This window comes from Bufo gargarizans, chromosome 3, assembly GCF_014858855.1.
Source record: "Bufo gargarizans isolate SCDJY-AF-19 chromosome 3, ASM1485885v1, whole genome shotgun sequence".
Taxonomy (NCBI): Eukaryota; Metazoa; Chordata; class Amphibia; order Anura; family Bufonidae; genus Bufo; species Bufo gargarizans.
Window position 1 is genome coordinate 229,223,222 of NC_058082.1, and position 25,465 is coordinate 229,248,686.

The window sequence follows — 25,465 nt, forward strand, 5'->3', positions numbered from 1 at the left end:
TTGCATATCCACGAACCTTGACTATAAAGCCCTGAGCACCCTACAATAGTGAGGGGACACGACCACCGGCTCCCTACACAAGATACGGAGGGAGTCAGGGTCACCTGGGATCCAGCAAACAGATAATAACAGATAAAGGTACAACACTTAGCTTTGAAGCAAACAGGAGGACAGAGTCAGCGTGCACACACACTCCAGGAAGTAGTATAAGCCGCCCAGAAAAGCCTTCTGGGGAAGAATTTAAAGGGAAGCAATTAGTCCAACACATGACAGCTGAGAGAGGCTGACGAGAGGAGGGGCTGAATACCACAACACAGAAACTCAAGGAGGAGGTTCTGAAAGGCCTCTGTCAGAGCTTCTCAGCTGTCTGGTTGTGACAAGTGTAGAACATGTATAGTAGTGGTACAGTACATGCAGCACAGGTAACATTCAGCATAGTCCGTATACTGTAGCATATGTAAATAGCAGCACGTTATATGTAAGGTAGGTAGAGGTAGAAAGCTGTACAGTTGATGAGGCACAGGCAGAGAGTAGGTCTGTACAGTGTATGCTTGCAAGCAGAGACACATGTAGAGAGCATGACAGTGCATGTACAGTAGTACAGGTAGAAACTGGTGCACTACATGCAGTACAACTAGTGAGCAGTGCAGTATATGAATTGTAGAACAGTTAAAGAGCAGGACAGTGCATGTAGTATAGGTAGAGACTGGTGCACTATATGCAGTACAACTAGTGAGCAGTGCAGTATATGAATTGTAGAACAAGTAAAGAGCAGGACAGTGCATGTAGTATAGGTAGAGACTGGTGCACTACATGCAGTACAACTATTGAGCAGCACAATATATGTATCGTAGAACAAGTAAAGAGCAGGACAGTGCATGTAGTATAGGTAGAGACTGGTGCACTACGTGCAGTACAACTAGTGAGCAGCACAGTATAGGTATTGTAGAAGAGGTAAAGAGCAGGACAGTGCATGTAGTATAGGCAGAGACTGGTGCACTATATGCAGTACAATTAGTGAGCAGTGCAGCATATGTATTGTAGAACAGGTAAAGAGCAGGACAGTGCATGTAGTATAGGTAGAGACTGGTGCACTATATGCAGTACAACTAGTGAGCAGTGCAGTATATTTATTGTACAACAAGTAAAGAGCAGGACAGTGCATGTAGTATAGCTAGAGACTGATGCACTACATGCAGTACAACTAGTGAGCCACACAGTATAGGTGCTATAGAAAAGGTAAAAAGCAGGACAATGCGTGCAGTATAGGCAGAGAATGGTGCACTATATGCAGTACAATTAGTGAGCAGTGCAGTATATGTATTGTAGAACAAGTAAAGAGCAGGACAGTGCATGTAGTATAGGTAGAGACTGGTGCACTATATGCAGTACAACTAGTGAGCCGCACAGTATAGGTACTGTAGAAGAGGTAAAAAGCAGGACAATGCGTGCAGTATAGGCAGAGACTGGTGCACTATATGCAGTACAATTAGTGAGCAGTGCAGCATATGTATTGTAGAACAGGTAAAGAGCAGGACAGTGCATGTAGTATAGGTAGAGACGACTGGTGCACTATATGCAGTACAACTAGTGAGCAGTGCAGTATATTTATTGTAGAACAAGTAAAGAGCAGGACAGTGCATGTAGTATAGCTAGAGACTGATGCACTACATGCAGTACAACTAGTGAGCCACACAGTATAGGTGCTATAGAAGAGGTAAAAAGCAGGACAATGCGTGCAGTATAGGCAGAGAATGGTGCACTATATGCAGTACAATTAGTGAGCAGTGCAGTATATGCATTGTAGAACAAGTAAAGAGCAGGACAGTACACGTAGTACAGGTAGAGACTGGTGCACTACATGCAGTACAACTAGTGAGCCGCACAGTATAGGTACTGTAGAAGAGGTAAAGAGCAGGACACTGCATGTAGTACTGGTAAAGTGCAGTACAGTAAATGTGGAATATACATAATATGCACAAGTACTTATACTGTATACAATAGACACACAGAAATATGTATATTTTGAAGTTCTAGAGAGAAACGTATAAGGGAAATATTTTTGCTTTTCCACTTTTCTGGTCCAACTGAGTTTGAAAAAAATATGACCAACAAATAGTTGACCTATCACTGCTTCCACCTGAACTTTACTAGTCAATAAAAAACTGTTCTTTTTACTGATTGACACACATTGTAAAAAGGCAATGCCATGCACCTTAATTATGTTTGAAGATAGTTGCAGTGCTAAAGCTCCATGTGTCACTTATCAGCATTTTAAATGAGTGACAGCTCAGCCAAACCACAGCTCTATATGTCTGGAAGTATTGTGTATATAAAGGCTGAAATTGTTGAATATTCTATAGAGCAAATGCAAGAAAAGGTTAATTTCCCACTTTATACATTTCCTTTGCAATATAATTTCTAAGAGCACTCTCAGAATATCTCCAAGCAACTGGGAAGTAGCAAGTAATGAGGATCAAACCAAGAACAAGCTGTTGCTAAGCAACAATAGTACATAAATGCATTGTGACAAAAATGGAAATTCTGCATAGCACATTGTACTTAAAAAAAAAATAACAAGAAGACAGATTTGAAACTTAACTCATTATTTTCCATAGGTGTGCTATATTCTTGACACATACAGTATGTTTTACCCAAATATGTGTACATGTGTGATGCATAATGGGCAAATGCTTGCAAGGTGCAGTATGTAAGTCAAAATTAAGTTAAATGACATCATTAGGAAAAGAGAAGAGTCTATCCAACACAATATACCTAAGGCTATGCTCACATTTCATTCTGTGAACATGTTCAATGTATGCATCTAAAAAACTCCACATGCATTCGAGCCATAAGTCCTCCCTCATTCATCCATAGCAGACAAAATGAGTCTCTGAGTCTGAAAGGCTTATTAAAAGCAAAGATGTCATAAATTATATTTGGTCCACATTTACTAATGGAAAATTTACCTAGACCCTTTCAAAAATTGAGCTAACAATTGGTGAATCTAGTGTTAAAAAATCCATTGTGCCTATCTTGTCAGGGGGTGTCTTAATTGAATGAGGCATTGCTTGGAAGGAAAAAGTAGTGGCCTACCCTATGACATGTTGCATCAAAGTTGCATAAAATTGTGTTGAAAAGTAATCGAACCATTAGTTGGTATAGAGTTAAAGAAAACTGTCTAGCCACATACCAAATTTATCATCCAGTCAGAGCCACTGTGATAAACCTGGTGCAGCTCTAGACATTCATTATCCAGAAATACGCCTATATTAGGTGTATTTCTGGTGCAGATTGCAGCACAAATAATTTGCGCCTCGCAATCTGTGACTTTTGCCCACTCACACCACGTCTAAAAAAGTGGTAATGGCATGGGTAGGGAAGGGGACAGACCAGCAGGCCCATCTCATTCATAATTTTTTACTTCTGTTTTAGGCTTAGAAAATGGTCTAAATTAAGCCAGCAAGGAAGCTGTGTTACATTTAGAACTGGCGCTGGATGCACCTAAGTTATGTAGAGGTCGGCGCCTCTACATAACTGCGACGGATCCACCTGCTTCATTGTTGGTGTATATAAACAGATACTAGATTCTACATTTTGTTTTGATTGAATTGCATCATAATTACAATCATGTATGCAGATAAGGTATTGCCCTCAGAAGTGAGCCCACCTATTTATAAAAAAAAATATGTCCAATCAGTGGCGTACCAAGGGGGGGATGGGGGGGGGCGGCCCGCCCCGGGTGCCACTCACAAGGGGGGTGCCATGACGGAGTCACCCCTCCATCCACTGCTGCACCGCGACGCGACTCCGCCAGGCGCCGGCTTCTGTGGAAGGATTATTGCGGCGGCGCGCAACATGACGTCACGACGCTGACGCCGCGCCGCCTTCACCGAAGCGGAAGGATCCATTACCAGCGGTCGGACGGAGCCTGAGGCATCATCAAAATGTGAGTAAATAATTGTGTAATTAAGGGGTGTGTGTGTGCGTAATTAAGTGGGGATTTGTAATTAAGGGGGGGTGTAATTAAGGTATGTGTGTGTGTAATTAAGGGAGGGGTAAGGTGGGGAGGGAGGGGGTGTAATTAAGGGGGGAGTGTGTAATTAAGGGGGGTGTAATTAAGGGAGGGGGTGTAATTAAGGTGGGGAGGGAGGGGGTGTAATTAAGGGGAGAAGAGAGGGGGTGTAATTAAGGGGGGTGTGTGTAATTAAGGGGGGTGTAATTAAGGTGGGGAGGGAGGGGGTGTAATTAAGGGGGGGAGTTATTAAGGGAGGGGGTGTAATTAAGGTGGGGAGGGAGTGTAATTAAGGTGGGGAGGGAGGGGGTGTAATTTGTAATAAATATTATTGAAAACATTGAAAAAAGTTTGTGCATGTTTTCTTAACTTTCTTGGGCGGGGGGGGTGCCAAACAAAGGGTTCGCCCCGGGTGCCAAATGCTCTAGGTACGCCCCTGTGTCCAATATCCAAATCCTGTGCTTGAAGCTGATAAAAGCTTGCCTCCTAATAAGAAAAAGAATAAGCAATAGGGTAAAAGAAAAGTCAAAGCTACTGTACATGTACTGTGCATGCTAAATGGTTTGCGAAGTTTCTGTAAAGTTTCACATTCATCCAGGTCATGGTACAGTATATATCGGTAGTAACACTCCAAAGACTTACTGATAGGGAACTTAGATTGTGAGCATCATTAGGGACAGCAAGTGCTAATAATGTCTGCAAAGGGATGCAGAATATGTCAGTGCTATATAAGTGAGTAAAATAAAATACAAATAAATGAGAGCAACTGGACTTATTGGAATACAAGAAAAGAAAGGAATGAAAGAAGACAAACAAGAAGTGTCCAGTTGCACTGACTTATTACTACTGACTAATGGTCAGCATCTATTGAAAAGATGCCCCTTGATGTGTGATCTCACTTATCTACTCACTTTGAAAGTCAGATGATATATTGCAATATTAATACAAGCATCAGTAGGTGAGGTCTCTATAGCTATACTACTGTATAAAACAACACAGTATATTTACACAGCTAGGCCGAATGCACACGGACGTGAGCGGTCCGTGGTATCCCGGCCTGGCAATCTGCTGACAGCAGGAGCGCACGGCGTCATTGGTTGCTATGACGCCGTGTGCTTCATGCCGCCGCTGCACTACAGTAATACACTTGTATAGATCATACGAGTGTATTACTGTAGTGCAGTGGCGGCATGAAGCACACGGCGTCATAGCAACCATTGACGCCGTGCACTCCTGGTGTCAGCAAATTGCCAGGCCGGGATACCACTGACCGCTCACATCCGGGTTCCGCAGCCGCGTGCATACGGCCTTAGATGGGGGCGGGGGGTCCTATAAACAGTAAAATGAATGCTGTGCTTTATGTGGCACAGAACACAGAAACTCTTCTCTTTGCCTGCCACAGGTGACCTTGAGAACTTCAGCAACAGTGACGACCTCATACAGCACCAATAATGTAATTATTCAGTTGAGTATGACCATAAACCTTAATTAAACCTCAATTCTACGGTATTTATTGGTAAGTATAGATTATTTTCTGAGCCTACCGTGTTGATCACAGTTATCGGCGAATCAGGGTTCCACGCCGGAGAGGGAGCGTGAGAAATAGAGACCACATCCAAGGGAGGTCAATTGATGAAATGAGATGTTTATCGAGTGGAAAAGTGGGACAAATTATTAAAGCCAAAGCTTACAAGTAAAAGAGGTGGCACGCATCAATTAAAGAAGAATTTTTGAAATTGAATTCCCTGTCACCTATGCAGAGCAGCGGTTTGTATACGGCATAATTGGTAAAATGTCACCTGACAATGTAACAGACGATTTTTGGAAATTTATGTCCTTATCACCTATGCAGAGCAGGGGTTTAATCATGGCAAAAATTGTCAAATGTCACCCAAGAATGTAATAGTCAAATTAGTGAAATGTTTTTACCTGCCTACTAGTTATAACAGTGGTATATCACACCCAAAATTTGGTAAATTTCACCCGAAAATGTAACAGACAAATTAGTGAAAACTTTTTTACCTGTCTACTAGGTATAGCAGTGGTATATCACACCCAAAAACTGCTGAATTTCACCCGAACATGTAACAGACAAATAAGTGAAATGACATAAAATAAAATACATACAAATTTTAAAAAATTTACTTGATTAATGAGGAGGAGGTCCGTATGGAGTAGGAGTTTAAGGAGGCGGTGGACATAGCGGTGTAGGTGAAAGCGGCGGTGGAGGAGGACGAGGTAGCCAACACTGGTTTTTGGTTTAAATTTTAATTTTTTAATTAGGGTACACTCTAAAAGAGTGGTAAATATCCAAAATACAACAATGAGCAACAATGGCTGGTTAAGGCCAGTATATGTGTCTATTATGCACAAGGTACGGACAAGTCCTGTGGGATCCATGCCTGGTTCATTTTAATAAACGTGAGCTTGTCCACATTGGCTGTGGCTAGGCAGCTGCGCTTGTCTGTGATAATGTTCCCGGCCGTGCTAAACACACGTTCAGACAATACACTGGCTGCAGGGCAGGCCAGGACCTCCAAGGCATAAAGGGCAAGCTCAGGCCATGTGCCCAATTTGTAAACCCAGAAGTTGAAGGGGGGCAGACCCATCATTTAGTATGTGTAGGCATGTGCACACATACTGCTCCACCATGTTGCTGAAATGGTGCCTCCTGCTAAGACGTTCCATATCAGCTGGTGGTGCTAGTTGTTGTTGCATGCTGACAAAGTTTTTCCACATTTCAGGCAAGCTAACCCTACCTTCTGAGGTGCTGGTGGTGCCCGAGCTATGTTGGCGACCTCTTCCTCCTCCTCTGACTTCGCCTTGTGCTTCAACTGTGCCCCCCCCCCCCCCGCTATCAGGTGGGAGTGCCACCAGCAGCGCGATTACAAGCGTGCGCTTGTACTTGCGCATCTTACGATCATGCTCCAGTGATGGAAATAAGGACAGTACGTTGTCCTTGTAACAGTGATCCAGCAGCATGGCCACCCAGTAATCAGCACAAGTTAGAATGTGGGCATCTCGGCGGTCGTTGCGGAGACACTGCAGCATGTAATCGCTCATGTGTGCCAGGATGCCCAGAGGCAACGAAAAGCTGTCCTCTGTGGGAGGTGTATCGTCTGTGTCCTCTGTATCCCCCCAGCCACGCACCAGTGATGGTCATGAGCTGATTTGGGTGCCACCCTGCTGTGAACACAGTTCCTCCTCCTCCATCTCCTCCTCCTCATCCTCCACCTCATCATCCTCCAGAACTGTGCCCTGGCTGGACAATTGTGTACCTGGTGTTTGTGGGTGCTGGAACCCACCCTCTGAGCCACTTGTGAATGAATGGCCAGAAACCCTATGAAATGATCCCTCTTCCTCCTCCTCCTGTGCTACATCCTCTTCTATCATCGCCAGCAGCGTTTTTTCAAGGAGGCATAGAAGTGGGATAGTAATGCTGAGAACGGCGTTATCGGCACTAGCCATAGTGGTGGAGTACTCGAAACAGCGCAACGAGGAACACAGGTCTCGCATGGAGGCCCAGTCATTGGTGGTGAAGTGGTGCTGTTCCACAGAGCGACTTACCCGTGCGTGCTGCAGCTGCAACTCCAATATCGCCTGCTGCTGCTCACACAGTCTGGCCAGCATGTGCAAGGTGGAGTTCCACCTTGTGGGCATGTCACATATGAGGCGGCGAGCAGGAAGGCCAAAGTTACGCTGCAGCGCTGACAGGTGAGCAGCAGCAGGGTGAGAACGCCGAAAGCGCGCACAGACGGCCCGCACTTTATGCCATAGGGTAATTTTTAAGGAACCTCTGCACCACCAAATTCAGCACATGAACCAGGCAAGGGATGAGCGTCAAATTGGCTAGTCCCAGAGCTGCTACGAGATTTAGCCCATTATCGCACACCACTGTTGTTCAAGGCCCGTCCACAGCTCCTGCATGGTGTGGGGTTTGTCCCCCAAACAGATAAGTTTTAAAACTGCCTACTGTCGTTTACCCCTGGCTGTGCTGAAGTTGGTGGTGAAGGTGTTATGCTGACCGGATAAGGAACCGGTAGAGAATGAGGAAGCGGAGTAGGAGGAGGAAGCAACAGGAGGCAAACTGAAGCATCCTGCAATCCTTGGTGATGGAAGGACATGCACCAAACTGCTATCCACCTCAGGCCTAGCCACTGCCTTTACCCAGTGTGCTGTTAGGGAGATATAACTTCCCTGACCGTGCTTACTGTTCCACATATCTGTAGTTAGGTGGACCTTGCCACAGATGGCATTGCACAGTGCACACCTTATGTTGTCCCCCACTTGGTTGTGCAGGGAAGGGATGGCACGCCTAGAAAAGTAGTAGCGGCTGGGCACGAAGTACTGTGGGACAGCCACCACCATAAGGCTTTTAAAACTCTCTGTCTCCACCAGATGGAATGACAGCATTTTAAAGGACAGTATTTTTTAAATGCTGGCATTCAGGCATAGGGATCGCGGGTGGGTAGAGGGGTAATTCATCTTCCGCTCCAGTGTTTTGGAGATGGAGAGCTGAACGCTTCCATGGGACATTGTGGAGATGCTTGGTGACTCAGGTGGTGGTGTTGCTGGCACATCCTCTGTTTGCAGGGTGGCAGGTGCCACTGTCACTCCAGAGGTGGATGAAGAGGCTGAGACTGCAACAGAAGAGGAAGCAGGAGGAGCCAGAGACCTTTCTTGGTTTTGAGGTGTCTACTCCACTGCAGCTCGTGCTTTGCGCTTAGATGCCTGGTCATGCAGGTTGTGCTCAGGTTGAGAACGTTCATGCCTCGCTTCAGGCTCTGATTGCACAGCGTGCAAACCACTTGTGTCTTGTCGTCAGCACATTGTCTGAAGAACTGCCACGCTAGGGAACTCCTTGGAACTGGCTTTTGTGTGCTCGGTCCCTTGCTGCGGTGGGCAGTAGCAGGCGTACTGTCTAGGGGATAGCCGCTCCGCTTTCGCACTCTGCTCCCTCTTCTGCTCTGCTGCTGGCTCTGTGCGACCACCGCCTCTTCCTCCGAACTACACAGGTCACTCGCATGACCTTGATTACATGTGGGGTCGAGGAGCTCATTGTCCTCCACATTATCTTCCACCCAGTCTTCACCCCTGCCCTTCTTGTCAGTCTGCACACTTTCGAAAGCCCGAGCAGTTGGCACCTGTGTTTCGTCATCCGAGACGTGCTGCGGTGGTCGTCCCATGTACTCATCCTGAAACATGAGTGGCTGGGCATCGGTGCACTCAATCTCTTCCACTTCTGGGGCAGGGCTAGGTGGATGGCCCTGGGAAAGCCTGCTAGCAGAGTCATCAAAAAGCAAAAGAGACTGCTGCATGACTTGGGGCTCAGACTGCTTGGATGATTGCAAGGGGGTGAGGTCAATGACTGATAGACATCGGCTGCAGGTGCCAACTCTGATCTTTCAGCAGGAGACTGGGTGGGAGACAATGTAAAGGAACCAGAGGCACTGTCAGCATCCCAATATACTACCGCCTGTACTTGTTCTGGCCTCACCATTCGTAGAGCCGCATTAGGCCCGACCAAATACTGCTGAAGTTTCTGTCGCCTACTCGCACCTGAGCAATTTTTTTTTTTTATAATAGAATAAAACAATAGTATCTAACGTGTGTATTTCACACTGACAGATGCAGCAAAGGCTGCAATATTAAGTACTTTGCCCAAAATTTGTGTTTTTTTAACCCAGAATTTTATTGCTGTATTTCAAGCTTGTATCTCACATTGACAGATGCAGCCAAGGCCGCAAAATTAAGTATTTTGCCAAAAATGGGTGTGTTTTCTTTTATAAAAAGTAAAAAGTATATTGGGTGAGCACTGTAACATAAAGCACACATTTAATCAGATAAAATGTCAATCAAGAAAAAACAATTACATAAAATACATAAATAATCACAATGAGGACTGATAGGTCTGTGCACAAGGGGCTAAACTTATGGTACTGAGTGTACCTGATAAGGCCCTATATTATGTCCTTTTCCAGCAGAGAGGTTGTTTCTTTAATTTGTAAGTGTCTCTATGACGCTAGAGTAGTTGTTATGTGGTCCACAGATTATATTATTTGTATGAAACAGCCAAGTCCTAATATTCCTTATAGAGATAATCAATGCCGTTTAGATGCAGTCCATTAGTTTGTTAATCAGGATGAGGATAGTGTTCGATCCAAGCATGGATAATAATATTCTCGGCTTGTCAGCCGCTTACCTCGTCCTTTCAGGGATAGTCTATGTGTGTCCGCGATGTTTGTTGGGGGACGGATGGTACAGGAGGCTCCGGCGTCTCGCGTCACACTCCTCGATAACCGCGCTTGTCAATTCTCGCGGGATCGTACTTACGTGATTTGCTATTTAGTCCGGTGATGATGTTGTATCAAAAGTTCGGATATTCAGTCTTCCGAATATTATAATAATGTCTGCATGGCCATGCGACTAATTTCGACAGGTGTATGGCGTTTTACCAAACGCGTTTCCGGAAATGTAGCTTATCCCTTCCTCAGTGGTTACGCCATACCTGTCTGTATCCGCCTTATATACTCTGTAGGGTTTTCATCCAAACCTGGGCACCGGATCCTAAGTCCAGAATTATAATTCGGTACTTCTGATTTTTTTAAAAATCGGTGATTCCGATTTTTTATGTGAAATTCGATAGTTTCGATTTTTTGAACTTTCAATTCTTTGGACTTATAGTTAGGGATGAGCGAACTCGAACTGTATAGTTCGGGTTCGTACCGAATTTTGGGGTGTCCGTGACACGGACCCGAACCCGGACATTTTCGTAAAAGTCCGGGTTCGGGTTCGGTGTTCGTCGCTTTCTTGGCGCTTTTGTGACGCTTTCTTGGCGCTTTTTGAAAGGCTGCAAAGCAGCCAATCAACAAGCGTCATACTACTTGCCCCAAGAGGCCATCACAGCCATGCCTACTATTGGCATGGCTGTGATTGGCCAGAGCACCATGTGACCCAGCCTCTATTTAAGCTTTAAGAGTCACATAGTGCCGCCTGTCACTCTGCTCTGATTAGCGTAGGGAGAGGTTGCGGCTGCGACAGTAGGGCGAGATTAGGCAGATTAACTCCTCCAAAGGACTTGATTATTGATCGATCTGCAGCTGTGGGTCATTGAGCTGCTGATACTCAATTGCTCACTGTTTTTAGGCTGCCCAGACCATTTGTCAGTCACATTTTTCTGGGGTGATCGGCGGCCATTTTGTGTCTTGTGGTGCGCCAGCACAAGCTGCGACCAAGTGCATTTAACCCTCAATGGTGTGGTTGTTTTTTGGCTAAAGCCTACATCAGGGTGAAGCTGTCACACCAAGTGCATTTAACTAGCAATAGTCTGTTTATTTTTTGGCCATATACTACATCAGGGGCAAGCTGCGCCTGTCACCAAGTGCATTTTACCCTCAATGGTGTGGTTGTTTTTTGGCTAAAGCCTACATCAGGGTGAAGCTGTCACACCAAGTGCATTTAACCAGCAATAGTCTGTTTATTTTTTGGCCATATACTACATCAGGGGCAAGCTGCGCCCGTCACCAAGTGCATTTAACCCTCAGTAGTGTGGTTGGTCAAGCTATCACACCAAGTGCATTTAACCAGCAATAGTCTGTTCATTTTTTGGCCATATACTAAATCAGGGGCAAGCTGCGCCCATCACCAAGTGCATTTAACCAGCAATAGTCTGTTCATTTTTTGCCCATATACTACATCAGGGGCAAGCTGCGCCCGTCACCAAGTGCATTTAACCCTCAGTAGTGTGGTTGGTCAAGCTGTGACACCAAGTGCATTTAACCAGCAATAGTCTGTTCATTTTTTGGCCATATACTACATCAGGGGCAAGCTGCGCCCGTCACCAAGTGCATTTAACCCTCAGTAGTGTGGTTGGTCAAGCTATCACACCAAGTGCATTTAACCAGCAATAGTCTGTTCATTTTTTGGCCATATACTAAATCAGGGGCAAGCTGCGCCCGTCACCAAGTGCATTTAACCAGCAATAGTCTGTTCATTTTTTGGCCATATACTACATCAGGGGCAAGCTGCGCCCGTCACCAAGTGCATTTAACCCTCAGTAGTGTGGTTGGTCAAGCTGTGACACCAAGTGCATTTAACCAGCAATAGTCTGTTCATTTTTTGGCCATATACTACATCAGGGGCAAGCTGCGCCCGTCACCAAGTGCATTTAACCAGCAATAGTGTGGTTATTTTTTGGCCATATCCCAGTCTAATTCTGTCACTAAATCCATACCGGTCACCCAGCGCCTAAATACTAGGCCTCAAATTTATATCCCGCTAAATCTGTCGTTACCGCTGTACTGTTATGGCTGGGCAAGTTATTTAGTGTCCGTCAAAGCACATTTTTTGTTCAGGGTTGAAATACAAATTCCCAATTTAGCAATTTCATAATTTAGTGGTTTCTGCTATATCAGAGCTATTTGAAATCTATCCCTAAAAGGGTATATAATATTCAAGGTGCACATAGGGTCATTCAGAATAACTTCACACACACGCTACTGTGCATTTCCAAGTCTAATTCTGTTAGTAAATCCATACCGGTCACCCAGCGCCTAAATACTAGGCCTCAAATTTATATCCCGCTAAATCTCTCGTTACCGCTGTCCTGTTGTGGCTGGGAAAGTTATTTAGTGTCCGTCAAAGCACATTTTTTGTTCTGGGTTGAAATACAATTCCCAATTTAGCAATTTCATAATTTAGTGGTTTCTGCTATATCAGAGCTATTTGAAATCTATCCCTAAAAGGGTATATAATATTCAAGGTGCACATAGGGTCATTCAGAATAACTTCACACACACGCTACTGTGCATTTCCAAGTCTAATTCTGTCACTAAATCCATACCGGTCACCCAGCGCCTAAATACTAGGCCTCAAATTTATATCCCGCTAAATCTCTCGTTACCGCTGTACTGTTGTGGATGGGCAAGTTATTTAGTGTCCACCAAAGCACATTTTTTGTTCTGGGTTGAAATAAAATTCCCAATTTAGCAATTTCATAATTTAGTGGTTTCTGCTATATCAGAGCTATTTGAAATCTATCCCTAAAAGGGTATATAATATTCAAGGTGCACATAGGGTCATTCAGAATAACTTCACACACACGCTACTGTGCATTTCCAAGTCTAATTCTGTTAGTAAATCCATACCGGTCACCCAGCGCCTAAATACTAGGCCTCAAATTTATATCACGCTAAATCTCTCGTTACCGCTGTCCTGTTGTGGCTGGGAAAGTTATTTAGTGTCCGTCAAAGCACATTTTTTGTTCTGGGTTGAAATACAATTCACAATTTAGCAATTTCATAATTTAGGAGTTCCTGCTATATCAGAGCTATTTGAAATCTATCCCTAAAAGGGTATATATTATTCAAGGTGCACATAGGGTCATTCAGAATAACTTCACACACACGCTACTGTGCATTTCCAAGTCTAATTCTGTCACTAAATCCATACCGGTCACCCAGCGCCTAAATACTAGGCCTCAAATTTATATCCCGCTAAATCTCTCGTTACCGCTGTACTGTTGTGGCTGGGAAAGTTATTTAGTGTCCGTCAAAACACATTTTTTGTTCTGGGTTGAAATACAATTCCCAATTTAGCAATTTCATAATTTAGTGGTTTCTGCTATATCAGAGCTATTTGAAATCTATCCCTAAAAGGGTATATAATATTCAAGGTGCACATAGGGTCATTCAGAATAACTTCACACACACGCTACTGTGCATTTCCAAGTCTAATTCTGTCACTAAATCCATACCGGTCACCCAGCGCCTAAATAGTAGGCCTCAAATTTATATCCCGCTAAATCTGTCGTTACCGCTGTCCTGTTGTGGATGGGCAAATTATTTAGTGTCCGCCAAAGCACATTTTTTGTTCTGGGTTGAAATACAATTCCCAATTTAGCAATTTCATAATTTAGTGGTTTCTGCTATATCAGAGCTATTTGAAATCTATCCCTAAAAGGGTATATAATATTCAAGGTGCACATAGGGTCATTCAGAATAACTTCACACACACGCTACTGTGCATTTCCAAGTCTAATTCTGTTAGTAAATCCATACCGGTCACCCAGCGCCTAAATACTAGGCCTCAAATTTATATTACGCTAAATCTCTCGTTACCGCTGTCCTGTTGTGGCTGGGAAAGTTATTTAGTGTCCGTCAAAGCACATTTTTTGTTCTGGGTTGAAATACAATTCACAATTTAGCAATTTCATAATTTAGGAGTTCCTGCTATATCAGAGCTATTTGAAATCTATCCCTAAAAGGGTATATAATATTCAAGGTGCACATAGGGTCATTCAGAATAACTTCACATACACGCTACTGTGCATTTCCAAGTCTAATTCTGTCACTAAATCCATACCGGTCACCCAGCGCCTAAATACTAGGCCTCAAATTTATATCCCGCTAAATCTCTCGTTACCGCTGTACTGTTGTGGCTGGGAAAGTTATTTAGTGTCCATCAAAGCACATTTTTTGTTCTGGGTTGAAATACAATTCCCAATTTAGCAATTTCATAATTTAGTGGTTTCTGCTATATCAGAGCTATTTGAAAACTATCCCTAAAAGGGTATATAATATTCAAGGTGCACATAGGGTCATTCAGAATAACTTCACACACACGCTACTGTGCATTTCCAAGTCTAATTCTGTCACTAAATCCATACCGGTCACCCAGCGCCTAAATAGTAGGCCTCAAATTTATATCCCGCTAAATCTGTCGTTACCGCTGTCCTGTTGTGGATGGGCAAGTTATTTAGTGTCCGCCAAAGCACATTTTTTGTTCTGGGTTGAAATACAATTCCCAATTTAGCAATTTCATAATTTAGTGGTTTCTGCTATATCAGAGCTATTTGAAATCTATCCCTAAAAGGGTATATAATATTCAAGGTGCACATAGGGTCATTCAGAATAACTTCACACACACGCTACTGTGCATTTCCAAGTCTAATTCTGTTAGTAAATCCATACCGGTCACCCAGCGCCTAAATACTAGGCCTCAAATTTATATCACGCTAAATCTCTCGTTACCGCTGTCCTGTTGTGGCTGGGAAAGTTATTTAGTGTCCGTCAAAGCACATTTTTTGTTCTGGGTTGAAATACAATTCACAATTTAGCAATTTCATAATTTAGGAGTTCCTGCTATATCAGAGCTATTTGAAATCTATCCCTAAAAGGGTATATATTATTCAAGGTGCACATAGGGTCATTCAGAATAACTTCACACACACGCTACTGTGCATTTCCAAGTCTAATTCTGTCACTAAATCCATACCGGTCACCCAGCGCCTAAATACTAGGCCTCAAATTTATATCCCGCTAAATCTCTCGTTACCGCTGTACTGTTGTGGCTGGGAAAGTTATTTAGTGTCCGTCAAAACACATTTTTTGTTCTGGGTTGAAATACAATTCCCAATTTAGCAATTTCATAATTTAGTGGTTTCTGCTATATCAGAGCTATTTGAAATCTATCCCTAAAAGGGTATATAATATTCAAGGTGCACATAGGGTCATTCAGAATAACTTCACACACACGCTACTGTGCATTTCCAAGTCTAATTCTGTCACTAAATCCATACCGGTCACCCAGCGCCTAAATAGTAGGCCTCAAATTTATATCCCGCTAAATCTGTCGTTACCGCTGTCCTGTTGTGGATGGGCAAATTATTTAGTGTCCGCCAAAGCACATTTTTTGTTCTGGGTTGAAATACAATTCCCAATTTAGCAATTTCATAATTTAGTGGTTTCTGCTATATCAGAGCTATTTGAAATCTATCCCTAAAAGGGTATATAATATTCAAGGTGCACATAGGGTCATTCAGAATAACTTCACACACACGCTACTGTGCATTTCCAAGTCTAATTCTGTTAGTAAATCCATACCGGTCACCCAGCGCCTAAATACTAGGCCTCAAATTTATATTACGCTAAATCTCTCGTTACCGCTGTCCTGTTGTGGCTGGGAAAGTTATTTAGTGTCCGTCAAAGCACATTTTTTGTTCTGGGTTGAAATACAATTCACAATTTAGCAATTTCATAATTTAGGAGTTCCTGCTATATCAGAGCTATTTGAAATCTATCCCTAAAAGGGTATATAATATTCAAGGTGCACATAGGGTCATTCAGAATAACTTCACACACACGCTACTGTGCATTTCCAAGTCTAATTCTGTCACTAAATCCATACCGGTCACCCAGCGCCTAAATACTAGGCCTCAAATTTATATCCCGCTAAATCTCTCGTTACCGCTGTCCTGTTGTGGATGGGCAAGTTATTTAGTGTCCGCCAAAGCACATTTTTTGTTCTGGGTTGAAATACAATTCCCAATTTAGCAATTTCATAATTTAGTGGTTTCTGCTATATCAGAGCTATTTGAAATCTATCCCGAAAAGGGTATATAATATTCAAGGTGCACATAGGGTCATTCAGAATAACTTCACACACACTACTGTGGATTTCCAAGTCTAATTCTGTTAGTAAATCCATACCGGTCACCCAGCGCCTAAATACTAGGCCTCAAATTTATATCCCGCTGAATTTGAATACAATACTTTGGGCCAAATAATATTTTTGTTGTTGTGGTGAACCATAACAATGAGGAAAACATCTAGTAAGGGACGCGGACGTGGACATGGTCGTGGTGGTGTTAGTGGACCCTCTGGTGCTGGGAGAGGACGTGGCCATTCTGCCACATCCACACGTCCTAGTGTACCAACTACCTCAGGTCCCAGTAGCCGCCAGAATTTACAGCGATATATGGTGGGGCCCAATGCCGTTCTAAGGATGGTAAGGCCTGAGCAGGTACAGGCATTAGTCAATTGGGTGGCCGACAGTGGATCCAGCACGTTCACATTATCTCCCACCCAGTCTTCTGCAGAAAGCGCACAGATGGCGCCTGAAAACCAACCCCATCAGTCTGTCACATCACCCCCATGCATACCAGGGAAACTGTCTCAGCCTCAAGTTATGCAGCAGTCTCTTATGCTGTTTGAAGACTCCGCTGGCAGGGTTTCCCAAGGGCATCCACCTAGCCCTTCCCCAGCGGTGGAAGACATAGACTGCACTGACGCACAACCACTTATGTTTCCTGATGATGAGGACATGGGAATACCACCTCAGCATGTCTCTGATGATGACGAAACACAGGTGCCAACTGCTGCGTCTTTCTGCAGTGTGCAGACTGAACAGGAGGTCAGGGATCAAGACTGGGTGGAAGATGATGCAGGGGACGATGAGGTCCTAGACCCCACATGGAATGAAGGTCGTGCCACTGACTTTCACAGTTCGGAGGAAGAGGCAGTGGTGAGACCGAGCCAACAGCGTAGCAAAAGAGGGAGCAGTGGGCAAAAGCAGAACACCCGCGGCCAAGAGACTCCGCCTGCTACTGACCGCCGCCATCTGGGACCGAGCACCCCAAAGGCAGCTTCAAGGAGTTCCCTGGCATGGCACTTCTTCAAACAATGTGCTGACAAGACCCGAGTGGTTTGCACGCTGTGCCATCAGAGCCTGAAGCGAGGCATTAACGTTCTGAACCTGAGCACAACCTGCATGACCAGGCACCTGCATGCAAAGCATGAACTGCAGTGGAGTAAACACCTTAAAACCAAGGAAGTCACTCAGGCTCCCCCTGCTACCTCTTCTGCTGCTGCCGCCTCGGCCTCTTCCTCTGCCTATGGAGGAACGTTGGCACCTGCCGCCCAGCAAACAGGGGATGTACCACCAACACCACCACCACCTCCGTCACCAAGCGTCTCAACCATGTCACACGGCAGCGTTCAGCTCTCCATCTCACAAACATTTGAGAGAAAGCGTAAATTCCCACCTAGCCACCCTCGATCCCTGGCCCTGAATGCCAGCATTTCTAAACTACTGGCCTATGAAATGCTGTCATTTAGGCTGGTGGACACAGACAGCTTCAAACAGCTCATGTCGCTTGCTGTCCCACAGTATGTTGTTCCCAGCCGCCACTACTTCTCCAAGAGAGCCGTGCCTTCCCTGCACAACCAAGTATCCGATAAAATCAAGTGTGCACTGCGCAACGCCATCTGTAGCAAGGTCCACCTAACCACAGATACGTGGACCAGTAAGCACGGCCAGGGACGCTATATCTCCCTAACTGCACACTGGGTAAATGTAGTGGCAGCTGGGCCCCAGGCGGAGAGCTGTTTAGCGCACGTCCTTCCGCCGCCAAGGATCGCAGGGCAACATTCTTTGCCTCCTGTTGCCACCTCCACCTTCTCGGCTTCCTCCTCCTCTTCTTCCACCTGCTCATCCAGTCAGCCACACACCTTCACCACCAACTTCAGCACAGCCCGGGGTAAACGTCAGCAGGCCATTCTGAAACTCATATGTTTGGGGGACAGGCACCACACCGCACAGGAGTTGTGGCGGGGTATAGAACAACAGACCGACGAGTGGTTGCTGCCGGTGAGCCTCAAGCCCGGCCTGGTGGTGTGTGATAATGGGCGAAATCTCGTTGCAGCTCTGGGACTAGCCAATTTGACGCACATCCCTTGCTTGGCACATGTGCTGAATTTGGTGGTGCAGAAGTTCATTCACAACTACCCCGACATGTCAGAGCTGCTGCATAAAGTGCGGGCCGTCTGTTCGCGCTTCCGGCGTTCACATCCTGCTGCTGCTCGCCTGTCTGCGCTACAGCGTAACTTCGGCCTTCCCGCTCACCGTCTCATATGCGACGTGCCCACCAGGTGGAACTCCACCTTGCACATGCTCGACAGACTGTGCGAGCAGCAGCAGGCCATAGTGGAGTTTCAGCTGCAGCACGCACGGGTCAGTCGCACTACAGAACAGCACCACTTCACCACCAATGACTGGGCCTCCATGCGAGACCTGTGTGCCCTGTTGCGCTGTTTCGAGTACTCCACCAACATGGCTAGTGGCTATGACGCCGTTATCAGCGTTACAATACCACTTCTATGTCTCCTTGAGAAAACACTTAGGGCGATGATGGAAGAGGAGGTGGCCCAGGAGGAGGAGGAGGAAGAGGGGTCATTTTTACACTTTCAGGCCAGTCTCTTCGAAGTGACTCAGAGGGAGGTTTTTTGCAACAGCAGAGGCCAGGTACAAATGTGGCCAGCCAGGGCCCACTACTGGAGGACGAGGAGGACGAGGATGAGGAGGAGGTGGAGGAGGATGAGGGTGAAGCATGGTCACAGCGGGGTGGCACCCAACGCAGCTCGGGTCCATCACTGGTGCGTGGCTGGGGGGAAAGGCAGGACAATGACGATACGCCTCCCACAGAGGACAGCTTGTCCTTACCCCTGGGCAGCCTGGCACACATTAGTGACTACATGCTGCAGTGCCTGCACAACGACAGCAGAGTTGCCCACATTTTAACCTGTGCGGACTACTGGGTTGCCACCCTGCTGGATCCACGCTACAAAGACAATGTGCCCACCTTACTTCCTGCACTGGAGCGTGATAGGAAGATGCGCGAGTACAAGCGCACGTTGGTAGACGCGCTACTGAGAGCATTCCCAAATGTCACAGGGGAACAAGTGGAAGCCCAAGGCCAAGGCAGAGGAGGAGCAAGAGGTCGCCAAGGCAGCTGTGTCACGGCCAGCTCCTCTGAGGGCAGGGTTAGCATGGCAGAGATGTGGAAAACATTTGTCAACACGCCACAGCTAACTGCACCACCACCTGATACGTAACGTGTTAGCAGGAGGCAACATTTCACTAACATGGTGGAACAGTACGTGTGCACACCCCTCCACGTACTGACTGATGGTTCGGCCCCATTCAACTTCTGGGTCTCTAAATTGTCCACGTGGCCAGGGCTAGCCTTTTATGCCTTGGAGGTGCTGGCCTGCCCGGCGGCCAGCGTTTTGTCTGAATGTGTATTCAGCACGGCAGGGGGCGTCATTACAGACAAACGCAGCCGCCTGTCTACAGCCAATGTGGACAAGCTGACGTTCATAAAAATGAACCAGGCATGGATCCCACAGGACCTGTCCGTCCCTTGTCCAGATTAGACATTAACTACCTCCCCTTAACCATATATTATTGTACTCCAGGGCACTTCCTCATTCAATCCTATTTTTATTTTCATTTTACCATTATATTGCGAGGCTACCCAAAGTTGAATGAACCTCTCCTCTGTCTGGGTGCCGGAGCCTAAATATATGCCAATGGACTGTTCCAATGTTGGGTGACGTGAAGCCTGATTCTCTGCTATGACATGCAGACTAATTCTCTGCTAAAATGAAGACAGATCCTCTGTTACGGGACCTCTCTCCTCTGCCTGGGTGCTGGGCCTAAATATATGCCAATGGACTGTTGCAGTGGTGGCTGACGTGAAGCCTCATTCTCTGCTATGAAATGCAGACTAATTCTCTGCTGACATGAAGCCAGATTGTCTGTTACGGGACCTCTCTCCTCTGCCTGGGTGCTGGGCCTAAATTTATGAAAATGGACTGTTGCAGTGGTGGCTGACGTGAAGCCTCATTCTCTGCTATGACATGCAGACTAATTCTCTGCTGACATGAAGCCAGATTGTCTGTTACGGGACCTCTCTCCTCTGCCTGGGTGCTGGGCCTAAATTTATGAAAATGAACTCTTACAGTGGTGGGTGACGTGAAGCCTGATTCTCTGCTATGATATGAAGACTGATTCTCTGCTGACATGAAGCCAGATTGTCTGTTAAGGGACCTCTCTCCTCTGCCTGGGTGCTGGGCCTAAATTTATGAAAATGGACTCTTACAGTGCTGGGTGACGTGAAGCCTGATTTTCTGCTATGACATGCAGACTGATTCTCTGCTGACATGAAGCCAGAGTCTCTGTTACGGGACCTCTCTCCACTGCCTGTGTGCTGGGCCTAAATATATGCCAATGGACTGTTGCAGTGGTGGCTGACGTGAAGCCTCATTCTCTGCTATGACATGCAGACTAATTCTCTGCTGACATGAAGCCAGATTGTCTGTTACGGGACCTCTCTCCTCTGCCTGGGTGCTGGGCCTAAATATATGCCAATGGACTGTTGCAGTGGTGGCTGACGTGAAGCCTCATTCTCTGCTATGACATGCAGACTAATTCTCTGCTGACATGAAGCCAGATTGTCTGTTACGGGACCTCTCTCCTCTGCCTGGGTGCTGGGCCTAAATATATGCCAATAGACTGTTGCAGTGGTGGCTGACTTGAAGCCTCATTCTCTGCTATGACATGCAGACTAATTCTCTGCTGACATGAAGCCAGATTGTCTGTTACAGGACCTCTCTCCTCTGCCTGGGTGCTGGGCCTAAATATATGCCAATGGACTGTTGCAGTGGTGGCTGACGTGAAGCCTCATTCTCTGCTATGACATGCAGACTAATTCTCTGCTGACATGAAGCCAGATCCTCTGTTACGGGACCTCTCTCCTCTGCCTGGGTGCCGGGGCCTAAATATCTGAGAATGGACTGTTCCAGTGGTGGGTGACGGGAAGCCAGATTCTCTGCTATGGGACCTCTCTCCAATTGATTTTGGTTAATTTTTATTTATTAAATTTATTTATTTATTCCCTATCCACATTTGTTTGCAGGGGATTTACCTACATGTTGCTGCCTTTTGCAGCCCTCTAGCCCTATCATAGGGTTGTTTTACAGCCATTTTAGTGCCGAAAAGTTCGGGTCCCCATTGACTTCAATGGGGTTCGGGTTCGGGACGAAGTTCGGATCGGGTTCAGATTCCGAACCCGAACATTTCCGGGAAGTTCGGCCGAACTTCTCGAACCCGAACATCCAGGTGTTCGCTCAACTCTACTTATAGTCATTGAGGACTTTCGATTTTTTCTTCTTTATACTTGCCGATTGTTCAAACCTCTACTCAACATATAATGTTTCGGTTCTTTCTCAACATGTTTTTCTTTGTTGTGGTTTTTTCACAAATTCATTAGAATGTTAAAAAGGAGGAATACATTCATCAAATAATTCATATGTAGTCCATACCATAGGTAATTAGGAGTGAGCCACCACCACAGGTGTTTTCTTTTATAACAGACTAGAACAGCAGTATCTAACGCTTGCATCTCACACTGACGATGCAGCAAAGGCCTCAAATTTAGTATTTGGTCCAAAATGGGTCTTTTTTTAATAACAGAAAAGAACAGGTGTATCTCACAGTGACAGATGCAGCCAAGGCCGCAAATATGGTATTTGATAACAGAATAGAATAGCAATATCTAACGCTTGTATTTCACACTGAGGGATACAACATGGGCTGTAAAATTTAATATTTTGCCAAAAAAGGGTGTTTTTATAATAACAGAATATGCCAGCAGTATCTGATGCTTGTATTTCACACTGAAAGATGCAACAAGGGCTGTAAAATTTAGTATTTTGGTTAAAAAGGGTGTTTTTTTTTTATAACAGAATATGACAGCATTATCTAACCCTTGTATTTCACACTGAAAGATTCAGCAAGGGCTGTAAAATGTAGTATTTTGCACAAAAAGGGTGCATTTTTAATAACAGAATATAACAGCAGTATCTAACACTTGTATTTCAAACTGACAGATGCAACAAGGGCTGTAAAATTTAGTATTTTGCCCAAAAAGGGTGTTATTTAAAACCCAGAAAATTATTGCAGTATTTCAAGCTTAAACTTCACACTGATTAATGCTGTATAGGCCCCAGATGGAGGGTATTGCCAAAAACTGGTTCTTTCTTAAACCCAGAAAATTATTGAAGTATTTCAAGCTACCGGTATATTGAACACTGGCAAACCCTGCATAGGCCCCAGATGGAGGGTATTGCCAAAAATGGGTGCTTTTTTAAACCCAGAAAATTATTGAAGAATTTCAAGCTTATATTGCACATTGACAAAACCTGCATAGGCCCCAGATGGAGGGTATTGCCAAAAAGAAGTGTTTTTTTTTTTTTTTTTTAACAGAATATGACAGCAGTATATAATGCTTGAATTTCACATTGACAGATGCTGCAAGGGCTGTAAAATTTAGTATTTTGCCCAAAAGGGTGTTTTTTAAAATCCAGAAAATTATTTGCTGTATTTCAAGCTTAAATTGCACACAGACAAATGCTACAAAGGCCACAGATGTCTTGCCAAAAATGGGTGTATTTTAAGCTTCTGTTTGACTGTCACAAATGCACATATGCTGTGCTGGTGCACAGAACTTGCATAAAATGGCCGCCGCCGCCCAACTAACTAACAGACGGATAAAAGTAATTTTTCTGGTTACTGGGCTCAGGGCAGAGTAAAAAGATTGTGCACTGCACCCACAAAACAGAATCTAGGTAGATTGCTGAGTTAACAAGCTCTTTAGATTAAAGATTCTGTCCTATTCTTTCCCTCACAGCAGCAGCATCCTATCGCTACACTAATCAGAGCAGAGTGACGTGTGGTGCTATGTGACTCCAGCTTATATAGAGGCAGGGTCACATGCTGCATTGGCCAATCACAGCCATGCCATTAGTAGACATGGCTGTGATGGCTCCTAAGGGCACACGAGTTAAACGCTTGTTGATTGGCTGCTCTGCAGCCTTTCAAAAGGCACCATTAACTTGCCGAACACCGAACCCAAACTTTTACTGAAAATTTCGGGTTCGAGTCCAGGGTCCAAAAATCCTAAAGCTCGGTATGAACTTTAAAGTATTATGAAACACCGACAAATCAGTTTGGCTGCATTTGGCTGGATGTAACCACACAGTATGTCTCTGAAAACCCCAGAATTCATCTGGCTGCTTCTGTCCTGTTTCACATCATCAATAATTACTAGGGACCCAGTGCCACTGGCAGCCATGCATGCCCAAGCAATCACACTGCCTCTGCCGTGTTTTACAGATGATTTGGTATGCTTTGGATTATGAGCTGTACCATGCCTTCGCCATACTTTTTTCTTTCCATCATTCTGGTAGAGGTTGATCTTGGTTTCATCTGTTCAAAGAATGTTCTTCCAGAAGTGTGCCTAGTAGTGACCTTGGATTCTGCCCTCTCCTTCCGACCGCACCCCCCCCCCCCACCCTTCCCACCAGCTGCCGCCTCCAACATTAAAAAACATCTCCCGCATCCGCGCTTTCCTTAACTTTGAATCTGCAAAAATGCTTATACATCCTCACAAGACCTCTATCTGTCCTCTCCTCTTTTCTCCTCTTCCCACAATCGCCTGCAAGATTTCTCTTGCGCATCCCCCATACTCTGGAACTCGCTACCCCAACATATTAGACTCTCACCTACAGTGGAATCCTTCAAAAGAAACCTGAAAACCCACCTCCTCAGACAAGCCTACAACCAGTGACCCTGCTGCCTCTATACCGCCATGACCAACTTTACTCTCACCTACTGTGTCCTTCTCCCATACCATGTAGATTGTAAGCCCTCACAGGCAGGGCCCTCTCTCCTTCTGTACCAGTTTGCAACTTGTTTTGTTTATGGTTAGTTCAATTGTCTGTATTATGCATGTATACCTCTTCTAATATGTACAGCACTATGGAATGAATGGCTAATAATGAATCAATAAGTCAGTGTGCTGATGTCCAATCTAGCCTTCTTATTCTTGAGGCTTATCACCGTGCACAGAACCCTCTGTATTTACTTTCATGCAGTCTTCTCTTTATAGTAGATTTGGATATTGATACACCTTTATCCTGGAGAGTTTTTTTCACTTGGTTGGCTGTTGTGAAGGTGTTTTTCTTCACCATGGTAATTATTCCGTGATCATCTACCAGTGCTGTCTTCTGTGGGCATCCAGGTCTTTTTGCATTGTTGAGGTCACCAGTGCTTTCTTTATTTCTCAGGATGTACCAAACTGTAGATTTTGCCACTCCTAATAGTGTAGCAATTTCTTTGATAGTTTTTTTTTCCAGTTTTTGCAGATGGATTGCTTATTTCCCCTGCATGGAGAGCTACTATGACCGCATGTTTACTTCTCAGCAAAATCTTCAAAATGCAAGCACCACACCTCAAATCAACTCCAGGCCTTTTATGTGCTTAATTGAGAATGAAATAATGAAGGTATTGCCCACACCTGCCCATTTAAAAACATGGTGCCATATGTAAAGGAGCTGAAACTCCTAAACCCTTCATCCAATTTTAATGTGGATACCCTCAAATAAAAGCTAAAAGTCTGGACTTTATGTCCATGGCCATTATATAACTATAACTTGAATATGTTTTAGTAAACAGGTAATAAAAACAAAATTTGTGTCAGTGTCCCAATATATATGGACCTAACTGTATATAGTGACCTGGAAAATTAAAACAGAATTAAAAACCACCAGAATATTAAAACTTGATTTAGACAATGTTATTTTCTAATGCCTTTCAGGCTTAAGAGAAGTATTGAGTATGGAAGTTGCTAAACCCAAATAAGATGAGTGAGATGATCAATAGGCATCTGTCTTTGGAAGGAGCTATCCTTGGCGCACAATCACAGGTCTGCTATAATTGTGGTATTTCATTTACAATCAATGAGTTCATTAAAGGATCTGTATGCTGTAT